General features: G+C 39.0%; 1 protein-coding gene and 1 pseudogene across 4 annotated transcripts in view; both read left to right on the top strand.

Annotated features, from left to right (window-relative positions):
• ADGRB3 (adhesion G protein-coupled receptor B3) overlaps positions 1 to 19444 on the top strand; it is an 884916-nt gene that overhangs the window by 312242 nt on the left and 553230 nt on the right. The gene's annotated exons all lie outside the window — the stretch shown is intronic.
• Positions 13415 to 15078, top strand: LOC129619584 (elongation factor 1-alpha 1-like; annotated as a pseudogene).

A 19444-nucleotide genomic window follows, 5' to 3' on the forward strand; every position in this document is an offset into this window, starting at 1 on the left:
TTTGCTGCACAAAGGTCATTCTTAAATGTCAAACATCATTTGGTAGTTGTTCATGTTTCATGTTTTTTAATGTCTGAAAGAATATTTTTTTCAGACTTGTTTTTGAGGTTAACCTAGTGTTTTGAGGTAGTGGGAAATTCTGGTTCTCTGAAACCATAGGGTATGAAAAGAACATAGAGCATTGTCACAAGTGAAAAATCAAGTTCTTGTGTGGCTCAGTCCTGACCTTTACAAGTGATTAACAGATTGCTTGTCTGGTAAAAGAGTTCAGTTCTTTCTCAGCCATTTACTAAGAAGAATTGAGTACTGTTGTGAGAATTTAATTCTTGTATTAAAATTGGAGTCAGAAAAACTTTACAGTCTGTAGAGGAACCAAAACTAAAGCCTTTCCATTCTCAGTAACTTAAAGATTGAATATATAAATTCCTCTGATTTTTTTTATGTGCCTCTTCCAGAGTGAATCTAATGTGGCCTAGTACTCACACTTCTAAATTCTTCATTGAAAATATAAATGCATCTCTTTATTCATACTTAAAAAAGAAAATTTTGTTAGACACAAATTAAAATGACTAATATTGTGAAGGGTGAAAATTTTAGGAAAGGAGCAGTATGATATGTTACTTACTATTAAAATATTTCCATTATCCAAACTCATGTTAATGACACTATAAGATTACACTTTTTGGGAGGCATCTTAATATTAATTCACATTGTGAAACTGTTAATTTGACATATTTTCCTTCCCATGGTGTATCATGGAAAATCCACAAAGCAATTGGAAGGGATCTGCAGCTGAGATTATAAAAGCTCTGAGCAAACATTAGCCTGATTATGTATTCCACCATGATTAACACCATGAAACCACATATTCCAACTTAGGAAAATAAGCCATTCAAAGTGCAAGGATATCAAATTAGTTTTAAGGTTGAAAGGGTTTATATTAACTATATGGCCTTATACTTGAGGGCCTGCTGTGGTCATCGATTATATGTGACTTTTTTAATCCCAGACCCCAAACACCTTCAACTGTATAATGATGGACAAGTCAAGTAATCTCTTGAAACTTCATCATTTCAATATCTAAAAGGGGACTAGGACTTAACTCATGATAGCACTTAAATAGAGTAGCTAACTTGTTGGAAAGAATTTGAACAATATGGCAGAATGATCTGATGTGGATGGACCCCAGCCCTAATGAAAACTCATATAAATGCTGAATAAATGTTGGATAACAAACATGAGCCATCCTGAAAAAAAAAAAAATATATATATATATAGGTATCCATAAAATACAGCAGCAATAATAAAAAGACAAAAGTGAGGTATAGGGTCAGTTGGCGCTTTTGAGTGTTTTGGGTCATTATAAGCTCTAGATGGTTAAGAATTTATGACTTCAGTGTTGCTGCATGGAGAGGAGAGTATGCTCAGCCAGCATAGGCTCGGGGAAAAAAAAAAACAACTACGTAAAGCTGGAGGCCTCACTGAATTCCCTTTTCTATCAAAGGGAGTTTAGAGAAATTTTATTCAATAGCTGCAGGAAAGAGTGAGAAAGAAGCTTGCCTTCCTCAAGAGGCTTGGTGGGAAGAAGAAAGGTACCCCCACCCCAACAAAAGAAGCAAACACTAGCACAGGCCATGCAAGTATATGATGCATGTTTATGGTTTTGTGATATAGCAACCTACAGCCAAGAAATTTATGGCTGTGAAGGATATTTTTACAGTGAGGATTATATGAGTTTCATGGAGGGGGAAAGTGCTGTGCAAGATGAGCACTCAGTAGAAATAACACAGAATCATACAAAATAAAATACAGGAGAAAGCAAAAACCATGCAGGAGAATCAGCAGATGTAAAGCAAGGATCACACTCTGAATGAGAAAACACACAAGCAAAATCCTTCAATAGGCCACAAAACAGATATGTTTAAAGTGATTTTTCTAAAAGAAAAAATAAAGAAGAAATACAGAGCAACATAACAGAAAATAGATTTAGAGGATGTCACCCAGAGTGCAGTAAGATTAAGATCATGATACTCAATAATAATAGCTTTCTCTCCTTTCTCTGTTTTTCCTCTCTCTCAACATTGCAACATACTTTGCAGTCACTTACAAGGCACATGATACAGTGATGGACAAGACAGAAAAGACTCCTAGTCTTATGAAGCTCACATTTTAGTGGATTGTTGGATACAGTTATTAAACAAAACAGAAACAAACACAATACAGATAATGATAAGTTCAGTGAAGAATTAAAATCAGGTCTTAGAGAATGACTGTATTTGTATTCGGTGATCAAGGAGAGCCTCTTGGAAAATGGTGAGATTTTAACTAAGAACGACAAACTGGAAAAGGTCAGTTTTCATTCCAATCACAAACAAAGGCAGTGCCAAAGAATGTTCAAACATTCTACTATTCTGTATGACTCTACTGCACAATTGCACTCATCTCACACACTAGCAAAGTGATGCTCAAAGTTTTCCAAGCCAGGCTTCAACAATGTGTGAACCATGAACTTCCACATGTTAAGCTGGATTTAGAAAAGGTAGAGGAACCAGAGATCACATTGCCAACATCTGTTGGATCATCGAAAAAGTGAGAGAATTTCAGAAAAACATCTACTACTGACTTACTGACTACGACAAAGCCTTTATTGTATGGATCACAACACACTGTGGAAAATTCTTCAAGAGACTGGAATATCAGACCACCTGACCTGCCTCCTGAGAAATCTGTATGCCAGTCAAGAAGCAACAGTTAGAACTGGAGGTTAGAAAAAGAAGTTAGAACTGGACATGGAAAAACAGACTGGTTCCAAATTGGGAAAGGAGTATGTCAAGGCTGTATATTGTCACCCTGTTTATTTGACTTATATGCAGAATATATCATGTGAAATGCTGGGCTGGATGAAGCACAAAATGGAATCAAGATTGCTGGAAGAAACATCAATAACCTCAGATATGCACAGGACACCACTCTTATGGCAGAAAGCGAAGAAGAACTAAAAAGCTTCTTAAGGAAAGTGAAAGAGGAGAGTGAAAAAGCTGACTTAAAACTCAACATTCAACAAAGGAAGATCTTGGCATCCAGTCCCATCACTTCATGGCAAATAGATGGAGAAACTATGGAAACAGTGACAGACTTTGTTTTTTTTTTTTTGGTCTCCAAAATCACTGCAGATGAAATTAAGCCATGAAATTAAGAGATGCTTGCTCCTTGGAAGAAAAGCTATGATGAACCTAGACAGTGTATTAAAAAGCAGAGACATTACTTTGCTGGCAAAGGTCCATCTAGTCAAAGCTATGGTTTTTCTAGTAGTCATGTACTGATGTGAGAGTTGGACTATAAAGAAAACTGAGCGCCAAATAATTGACACTTTTGAACTGTGGTGTTAGAGAAGACTCTTGAGAGTCCCTTGGACTGCAAGGAGATCCAACCAGTCCATTCTAAAGGAAATCAGTCCTGAATATTCATTGGAAGGACTGATGCTGAAGCTGAAACTCCAAAACTTTGGCCATGTGATGTGAAGAACTGACTCACTGAAAAAGACCCTGATGCTGGAAAAGGTTGAAGGCAGGAGGAGAAGGGGGTGACAGAGGATGAGATGGTTGGGTGGCATCACTGACTCCATGGACATGAGTTTGAACAAGCTCTCGGAGTTTGTGATGGACAGGGAAGCCTGGCGTGCTGCAGTCCATGGGTTTGCAAAGAGTTGGACACGACTGAGTGACTGAACTGAACTGAAGAATGACAAGAATGAAACAACCATGAAACAAACAACCCTATAGTTCTATAGTGAAGTTAGACGGTTTCTCTTCTCTAAAGCACCTTATCCATTAGGCACTCAAAATTTATTTCCAAAATGAGACTATAATTTTTGAGACAATTATCACTGTTTTTTGACACTCGGAGCACTATTCTTTCCGCATATTATACTTTATCAGAAAAGTTTCCCAATTAAAGAAATCAGTGTATGTTTTAGGCAATAAAAGGTCAGTATGGCTGGAACATGGTTAATCATAGGGAGAAGAATGTGAGATGGTTTTTTGAGATGTAGGCTGGGCAGATTACACAGGCCTATTAGTAAGACCCAGAGTAAGGAGTTTAGATTTTATTTAAAGAGTTGGAAAGATATGAAATGAATTTAGAGAGGAGGTTTACATTATCTGTTTTACCTTTTAAAAGGTCTGCCTTTCTGCCATGAGGAGACTGCATGGTGAGCAGAAGTGGCGGTGGAGAAGAGACAGTTAGACAGGCATTGCAATGCTCCCAGTGCGAGAAGCTAGTCGGGTGTGTACCTGTGTGGTGATGATGGCGCTCAAGAGACCTCGACAAGTTTGGAACATGGTTTGGATGGACACAGGACAGTTGAAAAATCAACAGAATACAGTGTTGTGGAATGGGGAGAATCATAGATTCTAGGAATCAGAGATACATCCCTGTGGAATACTGACTAGTCGCACCACTAGTTAAGCACCTCCACTAGTCAACACTTTGGTACTTCATGTGGACACTCACTCCTTTTTACGGACTCGCAGTTGTCAGAAAATTCTTCCTATGGATTTGACCCTTTCCCCTGTATTCTTTCTTATTTGTTCATTTATTTTTAATCCTTCTGCACATGAATTTCCAAATATTCAAAGAAAATCACTGTTTCTTCCTGAATTTTTTCCCAAGTTAAGTATACACAGTTTTTTATTATTATTATTATTATAAGAATCTATTTTTATCACATTTGGAGCCCTATAGTTCTATAGTGAGGTTAGACGGTTTCTCTTCTCTAAAGCACCTTATCCATTAGGCACTCAAAATTTATTTCCAAAATGAGACTATAATTTTTGAGACAATTCTCACTGCTTTTTGACACTCTGAGCACTATTCTTTCTGCATATTATACTTTATCAGTATTTCCCTTTAAAACACTAATGGCCACATCTGAATATAAAGTGGACCAAAAGTTCTGAATTCTATACTTTAAAAAATGCAACAAAAGTTTAAATTGAGATTTGGTACAGCTATTTTACAATGTTGACTCATCAGACTTTAGTCATCAAAAACCCCAGTATATTCACTTTAAAATAACTTGTTACGCCAGGTGTATGCCAGCCTAGAAGACATATCCTGATATAGACTTCTGGCAAGGGAACAATAACTTATATAATACATAGATTTGAAGAAATATTGTAATTAATTGGAAAATATTTAAAAACTTAAAGCTACAGCACTAAGATGACATCGTTTTTCCTTCTGAGAAGCAAAATTTTAATTACATCTCCCACTTAACTCTTGTTGGAGCAGTTTGCAATAATTAGCTAATCAGAACTATTGTGCTCTGTGAAGGTTGGGGTCAGGGAAGAAGAAAAAGCCCAAAACCAAAATCAGGAAGAATTTAGCACATAAGAGATGCCATCCTTAATTCCCTTTGCCAATCCTTGGTCAGTTCAGTAGACCCAGCAATGACTAGTAAACAACTTTAGATTCCCTTCTATATCGGGGTGGTGTTTGCATTTGGTACAGAAAGTGCAAAATCAGCTGAGAGACTGTGTATAATGGATATTATAGCATGAGCCACCCAGAGCCAATATAAGAATGTCAGGTTGTAATCCTAAAGTTACCATTAATATGTTTCCAAATTCTCCATCCTTTCAAATGCTAGCTTTAGTGTAATTTTAAGCAAACACTTGGCTTGATCTTCTGCATAATTTGCAGCTATAAATTCATTATACTCTTGATATCCCTAGGGATGTTTTGAGGGAGGGGTTATATATGTTCCTGCCTGTTCAATCTTACATGTATTTTAGCTATGTCATTGACCATTGCTTTGTATTTTGTAGGTGGGGCTGTTCTTTATTCTGCCCCTTGCCAACCTCAGTGTGAAATCAATCTTTAATTTCTGTAATCACCTCTTTTTAAATATTACTAATATAAGGTATAGGCTTTTAATAAAAGTTAGTTGTAGTGTAGAAGGATTTTATTTCACAGTATATACCTTTATATTTAAATATCACTGTTATTAAAATTGCTTCTGATATTATTTCCATGTGGAATCTCACAGTTTCCTCCTGCGGTCTCAGTTTTCAAGCATTTTCTGGATGGTTCTCCCCTTACTCCTTAATCCTCTTTTTAACCTCACCTCCTTCCTCTGTTTTACTCAGGAAGCCTCACCTTGTCTCCCTGGGAGCCTCAGTAAAGTTCAAATTATTACTTGTTAATATGCAAACTAATCTCTCTCTTTTATCACTGTCAGTTTTCCAGATTTCACCTTAGGGCTTATCTTTACATAATCAAACTGGTTCATCAAGAAATTTTTGATAACTCTAAGAAAATTTTCTGCATTATTTCTAGTCAACTTTTATTTTATTTTGCTCTTTATTTATTCATGAATGATTTATCCTGAGCACCATACGTTTATTTAAAAATAAATTTGGAATGCATGTCTAGGACCAGCTCTCACCAAGGTGGTAATAAGCTTGTTTTCACAGATCCTAACTGTATCACTGTAACTAGGAGGCACTATAGTGTGGGTGGCCTCAAGATGTAGATCAGCCTACAGGAGTGGGAGACTGATGGTTGTTTTTCCAAAAGTGATACCGGAGTCTGTAGGAATGGGTGGAATTTCTCAAGGAGAGAATGTTGAGGGGAAGACTTAGCTTTAGAGGATGAAGATTCACTAAGGCAGTGAAGGAAACAAAGCAGTCAGGAGGAGGAAGAAAATCAAATCGTCAGCTTTGCAAACCAAGGGGGATGAACATTTTAGGAAAAGTTGTGGGATGGGGCAGAGTGGGAGGGTGTCAAATGCTGGAGGAATCAAGATGAATGTGACAGTTTCTGAGGCAATTGCCTTTCCAGAAAGCGGTTTCATTCAGGGAAGGAGGCTTGAAGTCAGATTGCCTGACATTATTGGACGAGGGGAGAGTGGAGAATCAGAGGACACTCTTTTGAAAGGTTTATGTAAGTAGGAGAGAGAATTCTTCAGAGAATGACATGGAAAGTAATATGGTTTGCACTTAACTTTAATAGTCAGAAGTCAGGATTCAGTTTTCTCAGAGGATGCTCTTAAGGGATACAGAGAGGCTGGGATGCAAGCAGAGGGCAGCTTGCAGCACCTTCAAACCTCCACACCAGATATGAACAGAAACCAAGAAAAGGGGAAGCTGGCTTAAGAGAGAATTGCTGAGTATGCTCAGTTAAAGGGATGGTCCTTGTATGGAAAGGGAACAGAGTTCCAAGTAAGCTGAGTGAGAAAGACCCATATCTAGACATGCATTGGTAAAATTTCAGAACTCCAATGATAAAAGGAAAAACCTTCAAAGAAACTTCCAGAAAGAAATGCAGATTCTCTTGTATGTGTTACTCTCTTAGTCATGTCCGACTTTTTGCGACCCCGTGGACTGTAGCCCACCAGGCTCCTCTGTCCATGGAATTCTCCAGGCAAGAGTACTGGAGTGGGTTGCCATTTTACCAGTAGACATCTCACAGGCAACAATGGGTACCCGCATTCTGTGTACAAGTTATCGTCAGTGTTCACTGAGGAAAAGAGATACTCAACCTGGGGAATTCCCTGGTGCTCCAGTGGTTAGGATTTGGTGCTTTTCACTGCCAGGGTCCGGGTTCAATCCCTGCCTCAGGAACTAAGATAAAAATCCTTGACCTTAAGTTTCTAGGTCTAGTAAAACCAGCATTCAAATGTGACAGCCAGATGGGTCAATGTTAGACCATTCTCTGTTAAAAGAGGTACTTGAACAGAATTAAGCAAATCCAAGAAAGGAGATCAACAAAGAAACTGATACTGAGAGTTAGATTAAGTTGAGACTAATAGTCAAGTCTAATTATTGAAGAATGATGTACAATAATTTGGAAATGAATATGGAAAATAATGATACATGAGTATCAAGACAGAGGAGCATGGATGACACATTAAAATTCTTGTCTTGGTTTGGGAAAGAGTACAAACACTAATTAACTATAGATATTGATAGATTTAAAGCTTTATTTAAGTACATGTGGTAAAATTGATAAACACCAATAATTTAAAGATATCTAAATAAAAACTATTACAGTGAAAATTGCTATCAATCCAAAAGAATTAAATAGGGGGAAAATGAAAAAACAAGAAAATATGCTAAATAAAAAATTTAAGATATAAGATATAAGTCCAGTATTATGATAAATATGATAAATTAAGATGATTTTATTTCCTACTAAAAGGAAGAGGATCAATGTGATTTTTAAAATACAGCTATACATGTTTTATGTAAGATATATGCTTAAAGCAAAATGATACTGAAGAGTAGAAAACATATGGAAAAAGATGTAGCAGACAAAGGTGTTAACAAAGCAGCAATAACAGTATTAATATCAAGCAAAATTGGACAAGGAAAAGCACTACTCAGGTTGAAGAGAGATGTATGTTGAGAGATAGTAGACCAAAAAAAAAATCTAACATTTTCCCTCCCTGAACTATTAGTTGTGAAGTATTTTTGGGAGGGGAGGTGACATCAAAACTGTGTCTATGGCTCCTTCCTCTGAGAGCAAATCTTTGATGGCTGCATAAATGTAAATGTATGACCCCGTGAAAATAGAGAGGCATGCTATAATGAAACTATATTTATGTCTTCTTGGGTAGTTTACAAAAATAAAAGCATTTAAGAGGTATAATATAACAATAGTGAATGGAATGAGGAAACAAGCATTTTCGCATAGTGCACATAAAGACTAGATCCATGTATAACAAAATCAATTAAAATTGAAAGGAAAGAAAGCTCTGGGATAATAGAAGAGAAGCCAATGAGACCACAGCATGATTTTGGACATAGTAACCTGGCTTTTGTGTCAAGTTTTCATCTCGGTGATCTCTTAATCATCCTCCATCGAATGATACGGATGAAATATTACTTAAATTCCCTTTATCTGCAGCAGTTTCTGAATGAAACAATGATATTAAAAGTTATGAATCTGACTAATGTATTTTTGATCACTTATAATGAAGCTGTCCAAGGACTGGCTAATAAATTTAATATTTATGTAAGACTTATAAGCCTTGTATATCAGACTAGGAATAACTATAAAATTTTCTCTCACAAAAACAAATTCTTGTCTGTTCAGTTCATGTCTGTGTATCACCAGTGTCTAGAGTCCTGACTGGTTTATAATAGGTGCAAATTTAATGTTTATTAAATGAATGGAATGTATTAGGGCTCAGAAGCCTTTGAAAACATATTGTCTTCTAAAGAAAAAAAAAAATCCCTCTCCAATGAGGATGCTGGCTACAGCTTTCCAAACTGCATAATCTGAAGCCTCACATGCAAAGTAAACCTTGATTTAGTGCTCAGACATTCAGCCAGGGAGAAAGGAGAAGCCCCAACAAGACTGTGGGAGGGGTGAAATCAGGTATCCAGTCAAACCCCATACACACCAGAGACACTTGGAGGGCTCAACAAAACCTTGTATGCACCAGGACCCAGGGACCCCATAAAAGACTGAGCCAGACCTGCCTTTGAGTGTCTCCTGTGGAGGCACAGGTCAGCAGTGGCCTGCCGCAGGGACAGGGGCTCTGGCTGAAGGAGACCTGGGAGGTGTGGCGTGTGGCCTAAGTCCTCCTGGAAGAGGTTGCCATTAGCCCCACTTTAGAGTGACCAAGCAGATGACCCACAAACTGAAGAACAATTATACCAGAGAAGTTCTCACACTGTTGTGAAAGTTCTAGGGCCCACAACAGATTTCCCAACCTGGGGATCTGGCAAAGGGACTGAGAACCCCCAGGGAATTTGACTTTGAAGGCCAGTGGGATTTGATTACAGAACTCCTACAGGACTGCTGCTGCTGTTTCTAAGTCAAGTCCGACTCTGTGCAACCCCATAGACGGCAGCCCAACAGGCTCCTCCATCCGTGGGATTCTCCAGGCAAGAGTACTGGAGTGGGGTGCCATTGCCTTCTCCACGTGCAGGACTGGGGAAGCAGAATCTTGGAGGGCCCAAACAAAACCTTGTGTGCACCAGGACCCAGGAGAAAGGAGCAGTGATCCCACAAGAGACTGAGCCAGACTTGCCTGTGAGCATCCAGGAGTCTGTGGCAGAGGTGTGGGTCAACAGTGGGATACTGTGGGGTCAGGGGTACTTAATACAACAGTCCTGGTCTAAGTCCTTTCAAAGGAGCTGCCATTACCACCATTACCTCTACCATAGTTTGGCCTGAGGCCAAACTACAGGAAGGGAACACAGCCCCACCCATCAACAGAAAATTGGATTAAAGATTTATTGAGCATGGCCCTGCCCATCAGAGCAAGACCCAGATTCCCCCACAGCCAGTACCTCCCACCAGGAAGCTTCCACAAGTCTCTCATACTTATCCATCAAAGGGCAGATGAATGGAAACCACAGTTACAGAAAATTAACCAAACTGATCACTTGGATCACAGCCTTGTCTAACTCAATGAAACTATGAGCCTCACTGTATAAGGCCACCCAAGATGGATGGGTCATGGTGGAGAGTTCTGACAAAATGTGGTCCACTGGAGAAGGGAATGGCAAACCATTTAAGTATTCTTTCTTTAAGAACACTGTGGACAGTATGAAAAGGCAAAAAGTTATCAAATGGAAAGATGAACTCCCCAGGACAGTAGGTGCCCAATATGCTACTGGAGAAGAGTGGAGAAATAGCTCCAGAAAGAAGGAAGGGGCTGAGTCAAAGCAAGAACAGAGCCCAGCTGTGGATGTGACTGAAGATGGAAGTAAAGTCTGATGCTGTAAAGAACAATATTGCATAGGAACCTGGAATGTTAGGTCCATGAGTCAAGGTAAGTTGGAGGTGGTCGAACAGGAGATGGCAAGAGTGAACATTGACACTTTAGGTATCAGTGAACTAAAATGGAGTGGAATGGGCGAATTTAATTCAGATGACCATTATATCTACTACTGCAGGCAAGAAGCCTTTAGAAGAAAAGGAGTGGCCATCATAGTCAGCAAAAGAGTCTGAAATGCAATACTTCAGTACAATCTCCAAAACGACAGAATGATCTCTGTTTGATTCCAAGGCAAACCATTCAGTATCACAGTAATCCAAGTCTATACCCCAACTACTAATGCTGAAGAAACTGAAGTTGAAAGGTTCTATGAAGAACTAGAAGACCTTCTAGAACTAACACCAAAAAAGATGTCCTGGTCATCCTAGGGGACTGGAGTGCAAAAGTAGGAAGTCAAGAGATACCTGGACAAACTAGCAAGTTTGACCTTGGAGTACAGAATGAATCAGGGCAAAGGGTAACAGAGTTTTGCCAAGAGAACACACTGCACATAGCAAACACCTCTTCCAACAACACAAGAGACGACTCTACACATGGACATCACCAGATGGTCAATACCAAAATCAGGTTGATTATATCATTTGCAGCCAAAGATGGAGAAGGTGTACAGTCAGAAAAAACAAGACTGGAAGCCGACTTGGCTCAGATCATGAACTCCTTATTGCAAAATTCAGACTTAAATAAAGAAATTAGGGAAAACCACTGGACCAATTCAGGTATGACCTAAACCAAATCCCTTAATGATTACACAGTGGAAGTGAGAAATAGATTCAAGGGATTAGATCTGATAGACAGAGTGTGCCTAAAGAACTATGGACAGAGGTTTGTGGCATTGTACAGGAGGCAGTGATCAAGACCATCCGTAAGAAAAAGAAAGGCAAAAAAGCAAAATGGTTGTCTGAGGAGGCCTACAAATAGCTTGAAAAGAAAAGAAGTGAAAGGCAAAGGACAAAAGGAACTATATACCCATTTGAATGCAGAGTTCCAAAAAATAGCAAGGAGAGAGAAGAAAGCCTTCCTCAGTGATCAATGCAAAGAAATAGAGGAAAACAATAGAATGGGAAAGACTAGAGATCACTTCAAGAAAATTAGAGATACCAAGGGAACATTTCATGTAAAGATAAGCACAAAAAAAAAAACAGAAATGGTATGGCGCTAACAGAAGCAGAAGATATTAAGAAGAGGTGCTAAGAATACACAGAAGAACTATAGAAAAAAGATCTTCATGACCCAGATAATCATGATGGTGTGATCACTCACCTAGAGCCAGACTTCTTTGCAAAGTCAAGTGGGCCTTAGGAAGCATCACTACAAACAAAGCTAGTGGATGTGATGGAATTCCAGTGGAGTTATTCCAAATCCTGAAAGATGATGCTGTGAAAGTGCTGCACTCAATATGCCAGCAAATTTGGAAAACTCAACAGTGGTCATGGGACTGGAAAAGGTCAGTTTTCATTCCAATTACAAAGAAAGGCAATGCCAAAAAATGCTCAAACTACTGCACAATTGCACTCATCTCACAAGGTAGCAAAGTAATGCTCAAAATTCTCCAAGCCAGGCTTCAATAATACATGAACCATGAACTTCCAGATGTTCAAGCTGGTTTTAGAAAAGGCAGAGGAACCAGAGACCAAATTGCCAACATCTGCTGGATCATCGAAAAAGCAAGAGCATTCCAAAGAAACATCTATTTCTACTTTGTTGACTATGCCAAAGCCTTTGACTGTGTGGATCACAGTAAACTGTGGAAAATTCTGAAAGAGATGGGAATACCAGACCACCTGCCCTGCCTCTTGAGAAAACTGTATGCAGATCAAGAAGCAGCAGTTAGAACTGGACATGAAACAAAAGACTGGTTCCAAATCAGGAAAGGAGTACGCCAAGGCTATATATTGTCACCCTGCTTATTTAACTTATATGCAGGGTACATCATGAGAAATGCTGGACTGGAAGAAGCACAAGCTGGAATCAAGATTGCTGGGAGAAATATCAATAACCTCAGATATGCAGATGACACCACCCTTATGGCAGAAAGTGAAGAAGAACTAAACAGAAAAACTCAACATTCAGAAAACTAAGATCATGGCATCCAGCCCCATCACCTCATGGCAAATAGATGAGAAACAATGGAAATAGTGACAGACTTTATTTTCTTGGGCTCCAAAATCACTGCAGATGTTGACTGCAGCCATAAAATTAAAAGATGCTTGCTTCTTGGAAGAAAATCTATGACCAACCTAGACAGCATATTAAAAAGCAGAGATACTACTTTGCGAACAATGGTCTGTCTAGTCAAGGCTATGGTTTTTCCAGTAGTCATGTATGGATGTGAGAGTTGGGCCATAAAGAAAGCTGAGTGCCAAAGAATTGATGCTTTTGAGCTGTGATATTGGAGAAGACTCTTGAGAGTCCCTTGGACTGCAAGGAGATCCAACCAGTCCATCCTAAAGGAAATCAGTCCTGAATCTTCACTGGAAGAACTGATGCTGAAGCTGAAGCTTCAATACTTTGGTCACCTTATGCAAAGAACTAACTAATTAGAAAAGTCCTGCTTTTTCACATTGGGTTTTCTGCCAGGACACAGGTGTTGTGAAAAACCACCATTAAACCTAAGCCAAAATGGGAAAGGAGAAGACCCACAACAACATCATTGTCATTGGGCACGTAGATTCAGGGAAGTCGACCACGGCTGGCCATCTGATCTACAAATGTGGCAGGATCGACAAGAGAACAATTGAAAAGTTAGAGAAGGAGGCTGCTGAGATGGGAAATGGCTCCTTCAAATATGCCTGGGTCTTGGGCAAACTTAAAGCTGAACGTGAGCGTGGTATCACCATTGATATCTCCCGGTGGAAATTTGAGACCAGCAAGTACTATGTTACCAACGTTGATGCCCCAGGACACAGAGACTTCATCAAAAACATGATTACAGGCACATCCCAGGCTGACTGTGCTGTCCTGATTGTTGCCGCTGGTGTTGGTGAATTTGAAGCCGGTATCTCCAAGAATGGGCAGACCCATGAGCATGCCCTTCTGGCTTACACCCTGGGTGTGAAACAATTAATTGTTGGCATTAACAAAATGGATTCCACTGAGCCACCCTATAGCCAGAAGAGATATGAGGAAATTGTTAAGGAAGTCAGCACCTACATTAAGAAAATTGGCTCCAACCCCGACACAGTAGCATTTGTGCCAATTTCTAGCTGGAATGGTGACAACATGATGGAGCCAAGTGCTAATATGCCATGGTTCAAGGGATGGAAAGTCACCCGTAAGGACGGCAATGCCAGTGGAACCACCCTGTTTGAAGCTCTGGATTGCCTCCTGCCACCAACTCACCCAACTGACAAACCCTTGCATTTGCCTCTCCAGGATGTCTATAAAATTGGTGGTATTGGTACTGTCCCTGTGGGTCGTGTGGAGACTGGTGTTCTCAAACCTGGCATGGTGGTCACCTTTTCTCCAGTCAATGTAAGAACTGAAGTGAAGTCTGTAGAAATGTACCATGAAGCATTGATGAAGCCCTTCCTGGGGACAATGTGGGCTTCAATGTCGAGAACGTGTCTGTCAAAGATGTCCGTCATGGCAATGTGGCTGGTGACAGCAAAAATGACCCACCCGTGGAAGCTGCTGGCTTCACAGCTCAGGCGATTATTTTGAACCATCCAGGCCAAATCAGTGGTGGATATGCACCTGTGCTGGATTGTCACACAGCTCACATTGCTTGCAAGTTTGCTGAGCTGAAGGAGAAGATTGATCGCCGCTCTGGGAAAAATCTGGAAGATGGCCCTAAATTCTTGAAATCTGGTGATGCTGCCATCGTTGATATGGTTCCTGGCAAGCCCGTATGTGTCGAGAGCTTCTCTGATTATCCTCCCCTGGGCCGTTTTGCTGTGCGTGACATGAGACAGACAGTCACTGTGGGTGTCATCAAAGCAGTGGACAAGAAGGCAGCTGGAGCTGGCAAGGTCACCACGTCTGCCCAGAAAGCTCAGAAGGCTAAATGAATATTATCCCCAATACCTGCCACCCCAGTCTTAATCAGTGGTGGAAGAACGGTTTCAGAACTGTTTGTCTCAATTGGCCATTTCAGTTTAATAGTAAAAGACTGGTTAATGATAACAATGCACTGTAAAACCTTCAGAAGGAAAGGAGAATGTTTTTGTGGACCATATGTTTTGTGTGTGGCAGTTTAAGTTATTTTTTAAAATCAGTACTTTTTAATGAAAACAACTTGACCAAAAATCTGTCACAGAATTTGAGACCCATTAAAAAAGTTTAATGAGAAAAAAAAAAAGAAGAAAAGTCCCTGATGTTGGAAAAGATTGAATTCAGGAGAAGGGGACAACAGAGGATGAGATGGTTGTTCACCGACTTGATTTACATGAATTTCAGCAAACTCTGGGAGATGGTGAAGAAGAGAGAAGCCTGGTGTCCTGGAGTCCACGGGGTTGCAAATAGTCAGATAAGACTGAGCCACTGAACCTCATTCACCCAGGGACCTGTTCTGTTACAGTCCAGGACTTTTGGCTTCCTTAAAGGAATTTGTTAGAGGCCAGACAAGAAATTCAGGCAAACTTTATAGGGGTCCCTGCTGAGTCAGAGGGTTGGGAAAAGAAGCAACAGTTTCCCTGCTTGCTCAGAAGGTGGGTGGGAGAGTCAGCTTTTTCCTTATATGGGGTGAGGGAAGGGGTGTGTGGAGGAGTCCACCCAGAGAGGGGCTTAGGTGCTTTGCCCACCCCTTAGGTGCTGCTGCATGCAGGGGCATATGTGGTACCCTGCTTTTGCTTCTGATACCTGGTTTTTGTTCCAGTCTCTTCAAAAGTGGCAGTTGGGTTTTTCCACCTCTTTGTATCTTTTGGGTCCAGAATTTGCCTTAAATGTGCATGCACACAGTTACTTTTAGTCCCATACAGTTTCTCTGTGTTCTGTTACCCAAGAGAAGTGCATCCAGGTGTAAGCATTGAAGCAAAGCATTCCAGGTCCCAGGCTTGTCTCCGTTCCACACTGAGTGACTTGAGCAAAGGTATAGAAGCAGCTACAGCTTCATGTTTTCCTTAGACTCTGGGGCCTGGTTGTTCTGGGCACCCCAGGCAAGCTGGCACAGCCTCTAGGCCTCTGGGTCTGCTGAGAGATGGCCCACAGGTCCATTTGCCAACTTTTGACTTGAGAAAATGATGCAGTTTTAGTGCTTCAGAAGACCTCAGAAACCTGTTCTAGAATCCCCTTTTGCAAGAGGAGGAAGCAGGTTAAGAGAAGCTCAGGTGTGATGCTCAAACAGAAGCTGCTTCTGCTGGTTGACCATTCACTTGTCCACTGCGACCTTAAGTTGTAGCTTCCACCTGAGTTTCAGTGGTCTTCCTTCTCTGGAGGTATATGAAGCACTTCTTTGATACTGCAAATTGTTTTTAGTTCTCTTTTTGAATGCCTCTTGGGCTTCAATACTAATAAGGACAACCTATGGAAACAAGTTTGAATATATGTTAATTGATTATAAGGATAGTTTTTATCCTAGAAAAATTCTGAAAATATCATTCACATGTGTTCACATATCCCTTAAAAATAAGCTGTGTTAAGGGATTAGTAAAGATAGTATTATATTATTTTTAGAAATAATTATAAACACTCTATGTACATCTTAATCATTTTAATTAAATAAGTCAGTTTTATTATTTCAGTAACTATGTATACAATAATGCTTTAAACTAAAATGTAATAAAATGTAGAAATATAGCAGTAGATAAATGGTAAAACATGAATAGAACTATTTACTTAAAAAATAGATTATGTAGGAACAAAATAGATAGGTCAAAAAGTGTAAATGTCAGAGGAAATTCTCTTTTCTTACCTCCAGATACAACCTTGAGATCATGTGAATCAAGTGAATGTAATTTAAGTGCAATAAAGATGTTTCTGAATTATCAGTGCTTATGAAAACAAACAAACAGTCATTTCACGGAATACCCACTAGGTATATATGTTGAACTGTTTTGGTCAAGCAACTACTTACCTAATCTTTTAACTTTCAGTTGTAATGTTGAATGCACTAATTCTTTTCATGGAGTATCTTATGAAATTATTTCTTTCAGTAAATATGCATCGGGTGATATTTCTTTCAGTTAAACTATTCTGTGCTCTACTGTTATAGTGGGCTTCCCTGGTAGATCAGCAGTAAAGAACCCTCCCACAGTGCAGGAGATGCAGGAGACTCGGTGGTTGGATACCTCAGTTGGGAAGATCCCTTGGGGGAGGGAATGACAACGCACTCCGATAATCTTCCCTGGAGAATCCTTTGGACAGACGAGCCTGGCAGGCTGTAGTCCATAGGGTAGCAAAGAGTCGGACACGACTGAAGCGACTGATCACACATGCACGTATACTGTCATAGTAAATGAGATTGAACTTTAGCAAGTTGAAAAGTCCCAAATGGATATGAGCTTTAATTAAAAAATCATAAAAGGGAGGAGGGAGGAGGGTTCAGGATGGGGAACACATGTATACCTATGGCAGATTCATTTTGATATATGGCAAAACCAATACAATATTGTAAAGTTAAATAAAATAAAATTTAAAAAAAGAAAAATCACAAAAAAAATCATAAAGGAATTATTTTTCTTAAACATTTTAAACAAATACATAATATATAATATATAGATTATGTAATATGTATAATATATAAGTATGTACATAAAGGTAGCATCTATCAAAAATATTATACTAAAATGTGTGACTTTTGTAAACATAAACTTTTCTATAAAACATTTTTCCTGTAAACTTTTGGGGCATTCAAATGCACTCTCATTGCCGATGATTTGGACCCCAAAGATGTACTCAACCTGCAGTAAGCTGGGGCTGGCCAGCGTTCTGTGTGTCCTTCTGGTTCTTATCTAATGGGGGTACCCCAACTATCTGCTCCTTTACCCTTAGGAGCTGCCAGAAACCTGTCCGTCGAACCTGACCCTCTGCCCAATCACAGATGGTTGTATATGGACAATTGCAGCCACTCTTCATAGTTTATGCTGCCTCTAATTATTTTTCCCTACAGTCTGCTCTCCATTCTTCAGTTACCATAATCTACCTAAATGCAAATCAAACCATGATTTCTCACTCATTGCCTCTAAAATCCTACAAGAGTTTCTCGTTTCATTAGATAGAGATACTTTCCAGGGTTCTTCATAAGGCCCAAAAAAGGCTTTCTGTGCGCCTGATTCCCTCTCATGTCAGAGAGGTTGGCAGAAAGCCAGTCAGCCCTGTTATTGTTAGGAAAATACAGAAATGATTCATCCAGGGACAGCCCAGTTCACTTTCTTTTCATTCAGATTCCCTAAGATCTTATTGGGTCACGTTAGCAATAAGATTCATTTTACAGTATGAGGGGTTTAGTTCCCTACAAAGGTGCTGGAACTCATAGCATAGCATCTTATTTTGCCACTGCTGTGCTAAAATGTTAAATGCTGATGCAGGTCAACAAGAAGAGATGAATACTACTAGTTTGATATTGGAAGTAGAATTGCTTTTATTATTTATGTGTTTCTATATTTATTTTAAGCCTTACTATGGCTCAGATGGTAAAGAGTCTCCCTGCAATGCGGGAGACCCGGGTTCCATCCCTGGGTCGGGAAGATCCCACTGGAGAGGGAAATGGCAGTCCACTCCAGGATTCTTGTCTGGAAAACCCTGTGGATGGAGGAGCCTGGCAGGCTACAGTCAATGGAGTCACAAAGAGTCAAACACAGCTGAGCAACTAACACACACACTATATTTATTTTACTCATCTCCAATAAATGAAGTATTTTTCAAGCAAATCACTACTAATAGTTGATAAAAATTCAACTTATCTCAGAAAGAGATGAGATCATAAAATGCAATTGGATAATATATACTAACTAAATATTAACAAATAATTCCGACATTGATGATTTCTTACATGGAATGGTGTACCCAATTTACTAACATTTCCCAGAAGTCAGAGTTAGTATAAAAATAATGATGTAAAGGTTTATACCCCAAATGTCCTGGAATCATTCTAGATAAGATGCTTTATAATATAATTTTTGAATACATGTTTGAGAAGAGATTTAAAAATCTATTATTATATGTAATTATTTTTCAAAGCTTGTATTTGGAAATACAGTAAATTAGAATATATCATTTTTGTCTAAGAGTATAGATACTAAATATATTTGACAATTGTTTCTATAAAATAGTATGGGTTTTGTAATTTAAGAATTTAAAACACCTGATCATTTTTAGTTTTTCTGTGGACGTACTAACAGTATACCCTTTGATTATACTATCTTTTGTCCAATTTAGAAGTGCCGTAAAATCACCCATTTACTTAACAGAGAAATGGCCAATGTTGAAAAATAGCATTTCTGTGGTAGTATTTTCAAAAGCAAGATTCTATTTTTATAATAAACAGCATCTTGTTTCCTATAACCAAGTATCTGATTATGGCAATGAAACCAAGAAGTAATTTGACAGAAAGAATATCAAGTAATCTTTTAATTTTTAATAATGGATTGCTCAGATTTCTAGTGTTTCTTAATAGAAATTAATTTATTTTAAACAGCATTAATTTTGTGATCCTCTAAAAATGTATTTTATTTAAATATTTTCTGATATTTATTATGTAATGGTCATTCTTGA

This window comes from Bubalus kerabau, chromosome 9, assembly GCF_029407905.1.
Source record: "Bubalus kerabau isolate K-KA32 ecotype Philippines breed swamp buffalo chromosome 9, PCC_UOA_SB_1v2, whole genome shotgun sequence".
Classification (NCBI taxonomy): Eukaryota; Metazoa; Chordata; class Mammalia; order Artiodactyla; family Bovidae; genus Bubalus; species Bubalus kerabau.